This window comes from Rhinoderma darwinii, unplaced genomic scaffold, assembly GCF_050947455.1.
Source record: "Rhinoderma darwinii isolate aRhiDar2 unplaced genomic scaffold, aRhiDar2.hap1 Scaffold_536, whole genome shotgun sequence".
Taxonomy (NCBI): Eukaryota; Metazoa; Chordata; class Amphibia; order Anura; family Rhinodermatidae; genus Rhinoderma; species Rhinoderma darwinii.
The window spans coordinates 280,339-294,610 of NW_027464085.1; the positions used below are offsets into that span (position 1 = coordinate 280,339).

The following is a 14,272-nucleotide window of genomic DNA, read 5'->3' on the forward strand; positions in this document are numbered from 1 at the left end:
GAGATACTTGCTAGATCGATCGATCGAGCGAGCCAGCCATCAATTGACCTCTGGGTGGCCAAGAGGATTGGATACTCCTCTCTCCCTTATCAGCTGCCTTTGGTTTTGTGGCTTTCCTATGTGATGCTTTATCTCAATGTTAGTGCAGAGTGTAACGTAAAGTGTAGGACCTGTGCCTTTGCTGTACTATGTTGTGCTACTTTGAGCCTGTGTCAAAGATATTGATTGATTGGGCTGGTTGACGGTATACTGTATGCTTGTGATTTGACCACTGATTGTTAACAAAGCTGCTTTCAATCCAAAAAGGTGGATGCAGACAGGTGATCTTTGGCCTGCTTCGGACCAAAAACCAGGAAAAATCCTCAGCGACTTAGTAGGGCCTCTTGTGAGGGGAGCCTGTCTGGCAGGCGCTATGCAACTCATACTTACCTGGCAGGGGAGATACCATGATCACTAAGGTGGTTCTCCCAGGGTGAGGCTCATCCATTGCACTTCGGGTGTGCTGACCCCTGCGATTTCCCCAAATGTGGGAAACTCGACTGCATAATTTGTGGTAGTGGGGGACTGCGTTCGCGCTTTCCCCTGATTTACTCTGGTGAAAAACAGTGCTTATTAATCAATGCTGACTATTACTAGTCAGAGATACTTGCTAGATCGATCGATCGAGCGAGCCAGCCATCAATTGACCTCTGGGTGGCCAAGAGGATTGGATACTCCTCTCTCCCTTATCAGCTGCCTTTGGTTTTGTGGCTTTCCTATGTGATGCTTTATCTCAATGTTAGTGCAGAGTGTAACGTAAAGTGTAGGACCTGTGCCTTTGCTGTACTATGTTGTGCTACTTTGAGCCTGTGTCAAAGATATTGATTGATTGGGCTGGTTGACGGTATACTGTATGCTTGTGATTTGACCACTGATTGTTAACAAAGCTGCTTTCAATCCAAAAAGGTGGATGCAGACAGGTGATCTTTGGCCTGCTTCGGACCAAAAACCAGGAAAAATCCTCAGCGACTTAGTAGGGCCTCTTGTGAGGGGAGCCTGTCTGGCAGGCGCTATGCAACTCATACTTACCTGGCAGGGGAGATACCATGATCACTAAGGTGGTTCTCCCAGGGTGAGGCTCATCCATTGCACTTCGGGTGTGCTGACCCCTGCGATTTCCCCAAATGCGGGAAACTCGACTGCATAATTTGTGGTAGTGGGGGACTGCGTTCGCGCTTTCCCCTGATTTACTCTGGTGAAAAACAGTGCTTATTAATCAATGCTGACTATTACTAGTCAGAGATACTTGCTAGATCGATCGATCGAGCGAGCCAGCCATCAATTGACCTCTGGGTGGCCAAGAGGATTGGATACTCCTCTCTCCCTTATCAGCTGCCTTTGGTTTTGTGGCTTTCCTATGTGATGCTTTATCTCAATGTTAGTGCAGAGTGTAACGTAAAGTGTAGGACCTGTGCCTTTGCTGTACTATGTTGTGCTACTTTGAGCCTGTGTCAAAGATATTGATTGATTGGGCTGGTTGACGGTATACTGTATGCTTGTGATTTGACCACTGATTGTTAACAAAGCTGCTTTCAATCCAAAAAGGTGGATGCAGACAGGTGATCTTTGGCCTGCTTCGGACCAAAAACCAGGAAAAATCCTCAGCGACTTAGTAGGGCCTCTTGTGAGGGGAGCCTGTCTGGCAGGCGCTATGCAACTCATACTTACCTGGCAGGGGAGATACCATGATCATTAAGGTGGTTCTCCCAGGGTGAGGCTCATCCATTGCACTTCGGGTGTGCTGACCCCTGCGATTTCCCCAAATGCGGGAAACTCGACTGCATAATTTGTGGTAGTGGGGGACTGCGTTCGCGCTTTCCCCTGATTTACTCTGGTGAAAAACAGTGCTTATTATTCAATGCTGACTGTTACTAGTCAGAGGTACTTGTATGCTTGTGATTTAACCACCGATTGTCAACAAAGCTGTTTTTCAATCCAAAATGTGGTACATTATCTCTTTATATTTAGCTGTATACGCAGCCTTTGTCTCCCCCTCGTGGATGAACAACAGTGTGATCAGTGAAGTTTCTTTTTCTGCTGGGCTTCGAGAAGTCAGGGCATGGCGAGCCTTTCCCTAACCTAACCTATCCTTCCTCTCTGTCTCACAGGTGACGGCATGCAAATGTGGGGACTGCTTCATCGGCACGGCAATGCTCTGACCAGAAGCCGCCGCCCCATATGCTAATACCCTGGTTGCTGTGCATCTTGGAAGTGCTTAGACTTGAGCCTGTGTCTTATGGAATTTGGGGTGCCTGCACACCCCTGGCTCCGTACAATGAGGTGCATCCGTTTTTTGGCGCAGTTGGATCCAGACAGGTGATCTTTGGCCTGCTTCGGACCAAAAACCAGGAAAAATCCTCAGCGACTTAGTAGGGCCTCTTGTGAGGGGAGCCTGTCTGGCAGGCGCTATGCAACTCATACTTACCTGGCAGGGGAGATACCATGATCACTAAGGTGGTTCTCCCAGGGTGAGGCTCATCCATTGCACTTCGGGTGTGCTGACCCCTGCGATTTCCCCAAATGCGGGAAACTCGACTGCATAATTTGTGGTAGTGGGGGACTGCGTTCGCGCTTTCCCCTGATTTACTCTGGTGAAAAACAGTGCTTATTAATCAATGCTGACTATTACTAGTCAGAGATACTTGCTAGATCGATCGATCGAGCGAGCCAGCCATCAATTGACCTCTGGGTGGCCAAGAGGATTGGATACTCCTCTCTCCCTTATCAGCTGCCTTTGGTTTTGTGGCTTTCCTATGTGATGCTTTATCTCAATGTTAGTGCAGAGTGTAACGTAAAGTGTAGGACCTGTGCCTTTGCTGTACTATGTTGTGCTACTTTGAGCCTGTGTCAAAGATATTGATTGATTGGGCTGGTTGACGGTATACTGTATGCTTGTGATTTGACCACTGATTGTTAACAAAGCTGCTTTCAATCCAAAAAGGTGGATGCAGACAGGTGATCTTTGGCCTGCTTCGGACCAAAAACCAGGAAAAATCCTCAGCGACTTAGTAGGGCCTCTTGTGAGGGGAGCCTGTCTGGCAGGCGCTATGCAACTCATACTTACCTGGCAGGGGAGATACCATGATCACTAAGGTGGTTCTCCCAGGGTGAGGCTCATCCATTGCACTTCGGGTGTGCTGACCCCTGCGATTTCCCCAAATGCGGGAAACTCGACTGCATAATTTGTGGTAGTGGGGGACTGCGTTCGCGCTTTCCCCTGATTTACTCTGGTGAAAAACAGTGCTTATTATTCAATGCTGACTATTACTAGTCAGAGATACTTGCTAGATCGATCGATCGAGCGAGCCAGCCATCAATTGACCTCTGGGTGGCCAAGAGGATTGGATACTCCTCTCTCCCTTATCAGCTGCCTTTGGTTTTGTGGCTTTCCTATGTGATGCTTTATCTCAATGTTAGTGCAGAGTGTAACGTAAAGTGTAGGACCTGTGCCTTTGCTGTACTATGTTGTGCTACTTTGAGCCTGTGTCAAAGATATTGATTGATTGGGCTGGTTGACGGTATACTGTATGCTTGTGATTTGACCACTGATTGTTAACAAAGCTGCTTTCAATCCAAAAAGGTGGATGCAGACAGGTGATCTTTGGCCTGCTTCGGACCAAAAACCAGGAAAAATCCTCAGCGACTTAGTAGGGCCTCTTGTGAGGGGAGCCTGTCTGGCAGGCGCTATGCAACTCATACTTACCTGGCAGGGGAGATACCATGATCACTAAGGTGGTTCTCCCAGGGTGAGGCTCATCCATTGCACTTCGGGTGTGCTGACCCCTGCGATTTCCCCAAATGCGGGAAACTCGACTGCATAATTTGTGGTAGTGGGGGACTGCGTTCGCGCTTTCCCCTGATTTACTCTGGTGAAAAACAGTGCTTATTAATCAATGCTGACTATTACTAGTCAGAGATACTTGCTAGATCGATCGATCGAGCGAGCCAGCCATCAATTGACCTCTGGGTGGCCAAGAGGATTGGATACTCCTCTCTCCCTTATCAGCTGCCTTTGGTTTTGTGGCTTTCCTATGTGATGCTTTATCTCAATGTTAGTGCAGAGTGTAACGTAAAGTGTAGGACCTGTGCCTTTGCTGTACTATGTTGTGCTACTTTGAGCCTGTGTCAAAGATATTGATTGATTGGGCTGGTTGACGGTATACTGTATGCTTGTGATTTGACCACTGATTGTTAACAAAGCTGCTTTCAATCCAAAAAGGTGGATGCAGACAGGTGATCTTTGGCCTGCTTCGGACCAAAAACCAGGAAAAATCCTCAGCGACTTAGTAGGGCCTCTTGTGAGGGGAGCCTGTCTGGCAGGCGCTATGCAACTCATACTTACCTGGCAGGGGAGATACCATGATCACTAAGGTGGTTCTCCCAGGGTGAGGCTCATCCATTGCACTTCGGGTGTGCTGACCCCTGCGATTTCCCCAAATGCGGGAAACTCGACTGCATAATTTGTGGTAGTGGGGGACTGCGTTCGCGCTTTCCCCTGATTTACTCTGGTGAAAAACAGTGCTTATTATTCAATGCTGACTATTACTAGTCAGAGATACTTGCTAGATCGATCGATCGAGCGAGCCAGCCATCAATTGACCTCTGGGTGGCCAAGAGGATTGGATACTCCTCTCTCCCTTATCAGCTGCCTTTGGTTTTGTGGCTTTCCTATGTGATGCTTTATCTCAATGTTAGTGCAGAGTGTAACGTAAAGTGTAGGACCTGTGCCTTTGCTGTACTATGTTGTGCTACTTTGAGCCTGTGTCAAAGATATTGATTGATTGGGCTGGTTGACGGTATACTGTATGCTTGTGATTTGACCACTGATTGTTAACAAAGCTGCTTTCAATCCAAAAAGGTGGATGCAGACAGGTGATCTTTGGCCTGCTTCGGACCAAAAACCAGGAAAAATCCTCAGCGACTTAGTAGGGCCTCTTGTGAGGGGAGCCTGTCTGGCAGGCGCTATGCAACTCATACTTACCTGGCAGGGGAGATACCATGATCATTAAGGTGGTTCTCCCAGGGTGAGGCTCAGCCATTGCACTTCGGGTGTGCTGACCCCTGCGATTTCCCCAAATGCGGGAAACTCGACTGCATAATTTGTGGTAGTGGGGGACTGCGTTTGCGCTTTCCCCTGATTTACTCTGGTGAAAAACAGTGCTTATTATTCAATGCTGACTATTACTAGTCAGAGATACTTGCTAGATCGAGCGAGCCAGCCATCAATTGACCTCTGGGTGGCCAAGAGGATTGGATACTCCTCTCTCCCTTATCAGCTGCCTTTGGTTTTGTGGCTTTCCTATGTGATGCTTTATCTCAATGTTAGTGCAGAGTGTAACGTAAAGTGTAGGACCTGTGCCTTTGCTGTACTATGTTGTGCTACTTTGAGCCTGTGTCAAAGATATTGATTGATTGGGCTGGTTGACGGTATACTGTATGCTTGTGATTTGACCACTGATTGTTAACAAAGCTGCTTTCAATCCAAAAAGGTGGATGCAGACAGGTGATCTTTGGCCTGCTTCGGACCAAAAACCAGGAAAAATCCTCAGCGACTTAGTAGGGCCTCTTGTGAGGGGAGCCTGTCTGGCAGGCGCTATGCAACTCATACTTACCTGGCAGGGGAGATACCATGATCACTAAGGTGGTTCTCCCAGGGTGAGGCTCATCCATTGCACTTCGGGTGTGCTGACCCCTGCGATTTCCCCAAATGCGGGAAACTCGACTGCATAATTTGTGGTAGTGGGGGACTGCGTTCGCGCTTTCCCCTGATTTACTCTGGTGAAAAACAGTGCTTATTATTCAATGCTGACTATTACTAGTCAGAGATACTTGCTAGATCGATCGATCGAGCGAGCCAGCCATCAATTGACCTCTGGGTGGCCAAGAGGATTGGATACTCCTCTCTCCCTTATCAGCTGCCTTTGGTTTTGTGGCTTTCCTATGTGATGCTTTATCTCAATGTTAGTGCAGAGTGTAACGTAAAGTGTAGGACCTGTGCCTTTGCTGTACTATGTTGTGCTACTTTGAGCCTGTGTCAAAGATATTGATTGATTGGGCTGGTTGACGGTATACTGTATGCTTGTGATTTGACCACTGATTGTTAACAAAGCTGCTTTCAATCCAAAAAGGTGGATGCAGACAGGTGATCTTTGGCCTGCTTCGGACCAAAAACCAGGAAAAATCCTCAGCGACTTAGTAGGGCCTCTTGTGAGGGGAGCCTGTCTGGCAGGCGCTATGCAACTCATACTTACCTGGCAGGGGAGATACCATGATCACTAAGGTGGTTCTCCCAGGGTGAGGCTCATCCATTGCACTTCGGGTGTGCTGACCCCTGCGATTTCCCCAAATGCGGGAAACTCGACTGCATAATTTGTGGTAGTGGGGGACTGCGTTCGCGCTTTCCCCTGATTTACTCTGGTGAAAAACAGTGCTTATTATTCAATGCTGACTATTACTAGTCAGAGATACTTGCTAGATCGATCGATCGAGCGAGCCAGCCATCAATTGACCTCTGGGTGGCCAAGAGGATTGGATACTCCTCTCTCCCTTATCAGCTGCCTTTGGTTTTGTGGCTTTCCTATGTGATGCTTTATCTCAATGTTAGTGCAGAGTGTAACGTAAAGTGTAGGACCTGTGCCTTTGCTGTACTATGTTGTGCTACTTTGAGCCTGTGTCAAAGATATTGATTGATTGGGCTGGTTGACGGTATACTGTATGCTTGTGATTTGACCACTGATTGTTAACAAAGCTGCTTTCAATCCAAAAAGGTGGATGCAGACAGGTGATCTTTGGCCTGCTTCGGACCAAAAACCAGGAAAAATCCTCAGCGACTTAGTAGGGCCTCTTGTGAGGGGAGCCTGTCTGGCAGGCGCTATGCAACTCATACTTACCTGGCAGGGGAGATACCATGATCACTAAGGTGGTTCTCCCAGGGTGAGGCTCATCCATTGCACTTCGGGTGTGCTGACCCCTGCGATTTCCCCAAATGTGGGAAACTCGACTGCATAATTTGTGGTAGTGGGGGACTGCGTTCGCGCTTTCCCCTGATTTACTCTGGTGAAAAACAGTGCTTATTAATCAATGCTGACTATTACTAGTCAGAGATACTTGCTAGATCGATCGATCGAGCGAGCCAGCCATCAATTGACCTCTGGGTGGCCAAGAGGATTGGATACTCCTCTCTCCCTTATCAGCTGCCTTTGGTTTTGTGGCTTTCCTATGTGATGCTTTATCTCAATGTTAGTGCAGAGTGTAACGTAAAGTGTAGGACCTGTGCCTTTGCTGTACTATGTTGTGCTACTTTGAGCCTGTGTCAAAGATATTGATTGATTGGGCTGGTTGACGGTATACTGTATGCTTGTGATTTGACCACTGATTGTTAACAAAGCTGCTTTCAATCCAAAAAGGTGGATGCAGACAGGTGATCTTTGGCCTGCTTCGGACCAAAAACCAGGAAAAATCCTCAGCGACTTAGTAGGGCCTCTTGTGAGGGGAGCCTGTCTGGCAGGCGCTATGCAACTCATACTTACCTGGCAGGGGAGATACCATGATCACTAAGGTGGTTCTCCCAGGGTGAGGCTCATCCATTGCACTTCGGGTGTGCTGACCCCTGCGATTTCCCCAAATGCGGGAAACTCGACTGCATAATTTGTGGTAGTGGGGGACTGCGTTCGCGCTTTCCCCTGATTTACTCTGGTGAAAAACAGTGCTTATTAATCAATGCTGACTATTACTAGTCAGAGATACTTGCTAGATCGATCGATCGAGCGAGCCAGCCATCAATTGACCTCTGGGTGGCCAAGAGGATTGGATACTCCTCTCTCCCTTATCAGCTGCCTTTGGTTTTGTGGCTTTCCTATGTGATGCTTTATCTCAATGTTAGTGCAGAGTGTAACGTAAAGTGTAGGACCTGTGCCTTTGCTGTACTATGTTGTGCTACTTTGAGCCTGTGTCAAAGATATTGATTGATTGGGCTGGTTGACGGTATACTGTATGCTTGTGATTTGACCACTGATTGTTAACAAAGCTGCTTTCAATCCAAAAAGGTGGATGCAGACAGGTGATCTTTGGCCTGCTTCGGACCAAAAACCAGGAAAAATCCTCAGCGACTTAGTAGGGCCTCTTGTGAGGGGAGCCTGTCTGGCAGGCGCTATGCAACTCATACTTACCTGGCAGGGGAGATACCATGATCATTAAGGTGGTTCTCCCAGGGTGAGGCTCATCCATTGCACTTCGGGTGTGCTGACCCCTGCGATTTCCCCAAATGCGGGAAACTCGACTGCATAATTTGTGGTAGTGGGGGACTGCGTTCGCGCTTTCCCCTGATTTACTCTGGTGAAAAACAGTGCTTATTATTCAATGCTGACTGTTACTAGTCAGAGGTACTTGTATGCTTGTGATTTAACCACCGATTGTCAACAAAGCTGTTTTTCAATCCAAAATGTGGTACATTATCTCTTTATATTTAGCTGTATACGCAGCCTTTGTCTCCCCCTCGTGGATGAACAACAGTGTGATCAGTGAAGTTTCTTTTTCTGCTGGGCTTCGAGAAGTCAGGGCATGGCGAGCCTTTCCCTAACCTAACCTATCCTTCCTCTCTGTCTCACAGGTGACGGCATGCAAATGTGGGGACTGCTTCATCGGCACGGCAATGCTCTGACCAGAAGCCGCCGCCCCATATGCTAATACCCTGGTTGCTGTGCATCTTGGAAGTGCTTAGACTTGAGCCTGTGTCTTATGGAATTTGGGGTGCCTGCACACCCCTGGCTCCGTACAATGAGGTGCATCCGTTTTTTGGCGCAGTTGGATCCAGACAGGTGATCTTTGGCCTGCTTCGGACCAAAAACCAGGAAAAATCCTCAGCGACTTAGTAGGGCCTCTTGTGAGGGGAGCCTGTCTGGCAGGCGCTATGCAACTCATACTTACCTGGCAGGGGAGATACCATGATCACTAAGGTGGTTCTCCCAGGGTGAGGCTCATCCATTGCACTTCGGGTGTGCTGACCCCTGCGATTTCCCCAAATGCGGGAAACTCGACTGCATAATTTGTGGTAGTGGGGGACTGCGTTCGCGCTTTCCCCTGATTTACTCTGGTGAAAAACAGTGCTTATTAATCAATGCTGACTATTACTAGTCAGAGATACTTGCTAGATCGATCGATCGAGCGAGCCAGCCATCAATTGACCTCTGGGTGGCCAAGAGGATTGGATACTCCTCTCTCCCTTATCAGCTGCCTTTGGTTTTGTGGCTTTCCTATGTGATGCTTTATCTCAATGTTAGTGCAGAGTGTAACGTAAAGTGTAGGACCTGTGCCTTTGCTGTACTATGTTGTGCTACTTTGAGCCTGTGTCAAAGATATTGATTGATTGGGCTGGTTGACGGTATACTGTATGCTTGTGATTTGACCACTGATTGTTAACAAAGCTGCTTTCAATCCAAAAAGGTGGATGCAGACAGGTGATCTTTGGCCTGCTTCGGACCAAAAACCAGGAAAAATCCTCAGCGACTTAGTAGGGCCTCTTGTGAGGGGAGCCTGTCTGGCAGGCGCTATGCAACTCATACTTACCTGGCAGGGGAGATACCATGATCACTAAGGTGGTTCTCCCAGGGTGAGGCTCATCCATTGCACTTCGGGTGTGCTGACCCCTGCGATTTCCCCAAATGCGGGAAACTCGACTGCATAATTTGTGGTAGTGGGGGACTGCGTTCGCGCTTTCCCCTGATTTACTCTGGTGAAAAACAGTGCTTATTATTCAATGCTGACTATTACTAGTCAGAGATACTTGCTAGATCGATCGATCGAGCGAGCCAGCCATCAATTGACCTCTGGGTGGCCAAGAGGATTGGATACTCCTCTCTCCCTTATCAGCTGCCTTTGGTTTTGTGGCTTTCCTATGTGATGCTTTATCTCAATGTTAGTGCAGAGTGTAACGTAAAGTGTAGGACCTGTGCCTTTGCTGTACTATGTTGTGCTACTTTGAGCCTGTGTCAAAGATATTGATTGATTGGGCTGGTTGACGGTATACTGTATGCTTGTGATTTGACCACTGATTGTTAACAAAGCTGCTTTCAATCCAAAAAGGTGGATGCAGACAGGTGATCTTTGGCCTGCTTCGGACCAAAAACCAGGAAAAATCCTCAGCGACTTAGTAGGGCCTCTTGTGAGGGGAGCCTGTCTGGCAGGCGCTATGCAACTCATACTTACCTGGCAGGGGAGATACCATGATCACTAAGGTGGTTCTCCCAGGGTGAGGCTCATCCATTGCACTTCGGGTGTGCTGACCCCTGCGATTTCCCCAAATGCGGGAAACTCGACTGCATAATTTGTGGTAGTGGGGGACTGCGTTCGCGCTTTCCCCTGATTTACTCTGGTGAAAAACAGTGCTTATTAATCAATGCTGACTATTACTAGTCAGAGATACTTGCTAGATCGATCGATCGAGCGAGCCAGCCATCAATTGACCTCTGGGTGGCCAAGAGGATTGGATACTCCTCTCTCCCTTATCAGCTGCCTTTGGTTTTGTGGCTTTCCTATGTGATGCTTTATCTCAATGTTAGTGCAGAGTGTAACGTAAAGTGTAGGACCTGTGCCTTTGCTGTACTATGTTGTGCTACTTTGAGCCTGTGTCAAAGATATTGATTGATTGGGCTGGTTGACGGTATACTGTATGCTTGTGATTTGACCACTGATTGTTAACAAAGCTGCTTTCAATCCAAAAAGGTGGATGCAGACAGGTGATCTTTGGCCTGCTTCGGACCAAAAACCAGGAAAAATCCTCAGCGACTTAGTAGGGCCTCTTGTGAGGGGAGCCTGTCTGGCAGGCGCTATGCAACTCATACTTACCTGGCAGGGGAGATACCATGATCACTAAGGTGGTTCTCCCAGGGTGAGGCTCATCCATTGCACTTCGGGTGTGCTGACCCCTGCGATTTCCCCAAATGCGGGAAACTCGACTGCATAATTTGTGGTAGTGGGGGACTGCGTTCGCGCTTTCCCCTGATTTACTCTGGTGAAAAACAGTGCTTATTATTCAATGCTGACTATTACTAGTCAGAGATACTTGCTAGATCGATCGATCGAGCGAGCCAGCCATCAATTGACCTCTGGGTGGCCAAGAGGATTGGATACTCCTCTCTCCCTTATCAGCTGCCTTTGGTTTTGTGGCTTTCCTATGTGATGCTTTATCTCAATGTTAGTGCAGAGTGTAACGTAAAGTGTAGGACCTGTGCCTTTGCTGTACTATGTTGTGCTACTTTGAGCCTGTGTCAAAGATATTGATTGATTGGGCTGGTTGACGGTATACTGTATGCTTGTGATTTGACCACTGATTGTTAACAAAGCTGCTTTCAATCCAAAAAGGTGGATGCAGACAGGTGATCTTTGGCCTGCTTCGGACCAAAAACCAGGAAAAATCCTCAGCGACTTAGTAGGGCCTCTTGTGAGGGGAGCCTGTCTGGCAGGCGCTATGCAACTCATACTTACCTGGCAGGGGAGATACCATGATCATTAAGGTGGTTCTCCCAGGGTGAGGCTCAGCCATTGCACTTCGGGTGTGCTGACCCCTGCGATTTCCCCAAATGCGGGAAACTCGACTGCATAATTTGTGGTAGTGGGGGACTGCGTTTGCGCTTTCCCCTGATTTACTCTGGTGAAAAACAGTGCTTATTATTCAATGCTGACTATTACTAGTCAGAGATACTTGCTAGATCGAGCGAGCCAGCCATCAATTGACCTCTGGGTGGCCAAGAGGATTGGATACTCCTCTCTCCCTTATCAGCTGCCTTTGGTTTTGTGGCTTTCCTATGTGATGCTTTATCTCAATGTTAGTGCAGAGTGTAACGTAAAGTGTAGGACCTGTGCCTTTGCTGTACTATGTTGTGCTACTTTGAGCCTGTGTCAAAGATATTGATTGATTGGGCTGGTTGACGGTATACTGTATGCTTGTGATTTGACCACTGATTGTTAACAAAGCTGCTTTCAATCCAAAAAGGTGGATGCAGACAGGTGATCTTTGGCCTGCTTCGGACCAAAAACCAGGAAAAATCCTCAGCGACTTAGTAGGGCCTCTTGTGAGGGGAGCCTGTCTGGCAGGCGCTATGCAACTCATACTTACCTGGCAGGGGAGATACCATGATCACTAAGGTGGTTCTCCCAGGGTGAGGCTCATCCATTGCACTTCGGGTGTGCTGACCCCTGCGATTTCCCCAAATGCGGGAAACTCGACTGCATAATTTGTGGTAGTGGGGGACTGCGTTCGCGCTTTCCCCTGATTTACTCTGGTGAAAAACAGTGCTTATTATTCAATGCTGACTATTACTAGTCAGAGATACTTGCTAGATCGATCGATCGAGCGAGCCAGCCATCAATTGACCTCTGGGTGGCCAAGAGGATTGGATACTCCTCTCTCCCTTATCAGCTGCCTTTGGTTTTGTGGCTTTCCTATGTGATGCTTTATCTCAATGTTAGTGCAGAGTGTAACGTAAAGTGTAGGACCTGTGCCTTTGCTGTACTATGTTGTGCTACTTTGAGCCTGTGTCAAAGATATTGATTGATTGGGCTGGTTGACGGTATACTGTATGCTTGTGATTTGACCACTGATTGTTAACAAAGCTGCTTTCAATCCAAAAAGGTGGATGCAGACAGGTGATCTTTGGCCTGCTTCGGACCAAAAACCAGGAAAAATCCTCAGCGACTTAGTAGGGCCTCTTGTGAGGGGAGCCTGTCTGGCAGGCGCTATGCAACTCATACTTACCTGGCAGGGGAGATACCATGATCATTAAGGTGGTTCTCCCAGGGTGAGGCTCAGCCATTGCACTTCGGGTGTGCTGACCCCTGCGATTTCCCCAAATGCGGGAAACTCGACTGCATAATTTGTGGTAGTGGGGGACTGCGTTTGCGCTTTCCCCTGATTTACTCTGGTGAAAAACAGTGCTTATTATTCAATGCTGACTATTACTAGTCAGAGATACTTGCTAGATCGAGCGAGCCAGCCATCAATTGACCTCTGGGTGGCCAAGAGGATTGGATACTCCTCTCTCCCTTATCAGCTACCTTTGGTTTTGTGGCTTTCCTATGTGATGCTTTATCTCAATGTTAGTGCAGAGTGTAACGTAAAGTGTAGGACCTGTGCCTTTGCTGTACTATGTTGTGCTACTTTGAGCCTGTGTCAAAGATATTGATTGATTGGGCTGGTTGACGGTATACTGTATGCTTGTGATTTGACCACTGATTGTTAACAAAGCTGCTTTCAATCCAAAAAGGTGGATGCAGACAGGTGATCTTTGGCCTGCTTCGGACCAAAAACCAGGAAAAATCCTCAGCGACTTAGTAGGGCCTCTTGTGAGGGGAGCCTGTCTGGCAGGCGCTATGCAACTCATACTTACCTGGCAGGGGAGATACCATGATCACTAAGGTGGTTCTCCCAGGGTGAGGCTCATCCATTGCACTTCGGGTGTGCTGACCCCTGCGATTTCCCCAAATGCGGGAAACTCGACTGCATAATTTGTGGTAGTGGGGGACTGCGTTCGCGCTTTCCCCTGATTTACTCTGGTGAAAAACAGTGCTTATTATTCAATGCTGACTATTACTAGTCAGAGATACTTGCTAGATCGATCGATCGAGCGAGCCAGCCATCAATTGACCTCTGGGTGGCCAAGAGGATTGGATACTCCTCTCTCCCTTATCAGCTGCCTTTGGTTTTGTGGCTTTCCTATGTGATGCTTTATCTCAATGTTAGTGCAGAGTGTAACGTAAAGTGTAGGACCTGTGCCTTTGCTGTACTATGTTGTGCTACTTTGAGCCTGTGTCAAAGATATTGATTGATTGGGCTGGTTGACGGTATACTGTATGCTTGTGATTTGACCACTGATTGTTAACAAAGCTGCTTTCAATCCAAAAAGGTGGATGCAGACAGGTGATCTTTGGCCTGCTTCGGACCAAAAACCAGGAAAAATCCTCAGCGACTTAGTAGGGCCTCTTGTGAGGGGAGCCTGTCTGGCAGGCGCTATGCAACTCATACTTACCTGGCAGGGGAGATACCATGATCACTAAGGTGGTTCTCCCAGGGTGAGGCTCATCCATTGCACTTCGGGTGTGCTGACCCCTGCGATTTCCCCAAATGCGGGAAACTCGACTGCATAATTTGTGGTAGTGGGGGACTGCGTTCGCGCTTTCCCCTGATTTACTCTGGTGAAAAACAGTGCTTATTAATCAATGCTGACTATTACTAGTCAGA

General features: G+C 47.9%; 22 non-coding genes across 22 annotated transcripts; all 22 read left to right on the forward strand.

The window, feature by feature from the left end:
• The first annotated feature begins 421 nt into the window (after positions 1-421).
• LOC142722630 (U1 spliceosomal RNA) lies at positions 422-585 on the forward strand. Its single transcript, XR_012874919.1, has one exon. It is a non-coding gene; the product is annotated as a U1 spliceosomal RNA (small nuclear RNA).
• Positions 586-1,060: 475 nt separating this feature from the next.
• On the forward strand, positions 1,061-1,224 carry LOC142722732 (U1 spliceosomal RNA). Its single transcript, XR_012875019.1, has one exon. It is a non-coding gene; the product is annotated as a U1 spliceosomal RNA (small nuclear RNA).
• Positions 1,225-1,699: 475 nt separating this feature from the next.
• LOC142722760 (U1 spliceosomal RNA) lies at positions 1,700-1,863 on the forward strand. Its single transcript, XR_012875047.1, has one exon. It is a non-coding gene; the product is annotated as a U1 spliceosomal RNA (small nuclear RNA).
• A 593-nt stretch (positions 1,864-2,456) lies between these two features.
• LOC142722733 (U1 spliceosomal RNA) lies at positions 2,457-2,620 on the forward strand. The gene has a single exon (XR_012875020.1). It is a non-coding gene; the product is annotated as a U1 spliceosomal RNA (small nuclear RNA).
• Positions 2,621-3,095: 475 nt separating this feature from the next.
• Positions 3,096-3,259, forward strand: LOC142722735 (U1 spliceosomal RNA). Its single transcript, XR_012875022.1, has one exon. It is a non-coding gene; the product is annotated as a U1 spliceosomal RNA (small nuclear RNA).
• Positions 3,260-3,734: 475 nt separating this feature from the next.
• Positions 3,735-3,898, forward strand: LOC142722736 (U1 spliceosomal RNA). Its single transcript, XR_012875023.1, has one exon. It is a non-coding gene; the product is annotated as a U1 spliceosomal RNA (small nuclear RNA).
• A 475-nt stretch (positions 3,899-4,373) lies between these two features.
• LOC142722737 (U1 spliceosomal RNA) lies at positions 4,374-4,537 on the forward strand. Its single transcript, XR_012875025.1, has one exon. It is a non-coding gene; the product is annotated as a U1 spliceosomal RNA (small nuclear RNA).
• A 475-nt stretch (positions 4,538-5,012) lies between these two features.
• Positions 5,013-5,176, forward strand: LOC142722874 (U1 spliceosomal RNA). The gene has a single exon (XR_012875160.1). It is a non-coding gene; the product is annotated as a U1 spliceosomal RNA (small nuclear RNA).
• A 467-nt stretch (positions 5,177-5,643) lies between these two features.
• On the forward strand, positions 5,644-5,807 carry LOC142722738 (U1 spliceosomal RNA). Its single transcript, XR_012875026.1, has one exon. It is a non-coding gene; the product is annotated as a U1 spliceosomal RNA (small nuclear RNA).
• Positions 5,808-6,282: 475 nt separating this feature from the next.
• On the forward strand, positions 6,283-6,446 carry LOC142722739 (U1 spliceosomal RNA). The gene has a single exon (XR_012875027.1). It is a non-coding gene; the product is annotated as a U1 spliceosomal RNA (small nuclear RNA).
• Positions 6,447-6,921: 475 nt separating this feature from the next.
• On the forward strand, positions 6,922-7,085 carry LOC142722753 (U1 spliceosomal RNA). Its single transcript, XR_012875040.1, has one exon. It is a non-coding gene; the product is annotated as a U1 spliceosomal RNA (small nuclear RNA).
• A 475-nt stretch (positions 7,086-7,560) lies between these two features.
• On the forward strand, positions 7,561-7,724 carry LOC142722740 (U1 spliceosomal RNA). Its single transcript, XR_012875028.1, has one exon. It is a non-coding gene; the product is annotated as a U1 spliceosomal RNA (small nuclear RNA).
• A 475-nt stretch (positions 7,725-8,199) lies between these two features.
• On the forward strand, positions 8,200-8,363 carry LOC142722772 (U1 spliceosomal RNA). Its single transcript, XR_012875059.1, has one exon. It is a non-coding gene; the product is annotated as a U1 spliceosomal RNA (small nuclear RNA).
• A 593-nt stretch (positions 8,364-8,956) lies between these two features.
• LOC142722741 (U1 spliceosomal RNA) lies at positions 8,957-9,120 on the forward strand. Its single transcript, XR_012875029.1, has one exon. It is a non-coding gene; the product is annotated as a U1 spliceosomal RNA (small nuclear RNA).
• A 475-nt stretch (positions 9,121-9,595) lies between these two features.
• On the forward strand, positions 9,596-9,759 carry LOC142722744 (U1 spliceosomal RNA). The gene has a single exon (XR_012875030.1). It is a non-coding gene; the product is annotated as a U1 spliceosomal RNA (small nuclear RNA).
• Positions 9,760-10,234: 475 nt separating this feature from the next.
• LOC142722745 (U1 spliceosomal RNA) lies at positions 10,235-10,398 on the forward strand. Its single transcript, XR_012875031.1, has one exon. It is a non-coding gene; the product is annotated as a U1 spliceosomal RNA (small nuclear RNA).
• A 475-nt stretch (positions 10,399-10,873) lies between these two features.
• LOC142722746 (U1 spliceosomal RNA) lies at positions 10,874-11,037 on the forward strand. Its single transcript, XR_012875032.1, has one exon. It is a non-coding gene; the product is annotated as a U1 spliceosomal RNA (small nuclear RNA).
• Positions 11,038-11,512: 475 nt separating this feature from the next.
• On the forward strand, positions 11,513-11,676 carry LOC142722877 (U1 spliceosomal RNA). Its single transcript, XR_012875162.1, has one exon. It is a non-coding gene; the product is annotated as a U1 spliceosomal RNA (small nuclear RNA).
• A 467-nt stretch (positions 11,677-12,143) lies between these two features.
• Positions 12,144-12,307, forward strand: LOC142722748 (U1 spliceosomal RNA). Its single transcript, XR_012875034.1, has one exon. It is a non-coding gene; the product is annotated as a U1 spliceosomal RNA (small nuclear RNA).
• A 475-nt stretch (positions 12,308-12,782) lies between these two features.
• Positions 12,783-12,946, forward strand: LOC142722878 (U1 spliceosomal RNA). Its single transcript, XR_012875163.1, has one exon. It is a non-coding gene; the product is annotated as a U1 spliceosomal RNA (small nuclear RNA).
• A 467-nt stretch (positions 12,947-13,413) lies between these two features.
• LOC142722749 (U1 spliceosomal RNA) lies at positions 13,414-13,577 on the forward strand. The gene has a single exon (XR_012875036.1). It is a non-coding gene; the product is annotated as a U1 spliceosomal RNA (small nuclear RNA).
• A 475-nt stretch (positions 13,578-14,052) lies between these two features.
• On the forward strand, positions 14,053-14,216 carry LOC142722750 (U1 spliceosomal RNA). The gene has a single exon (XR_012875037.1). It is a non-coding gene; the product is annotated as a U1 spliceosomal RNA (small nuclear RNA).
• The last annotated feature ends 56 nt before the right edge of the window (positions 14,217-14,272 follow it).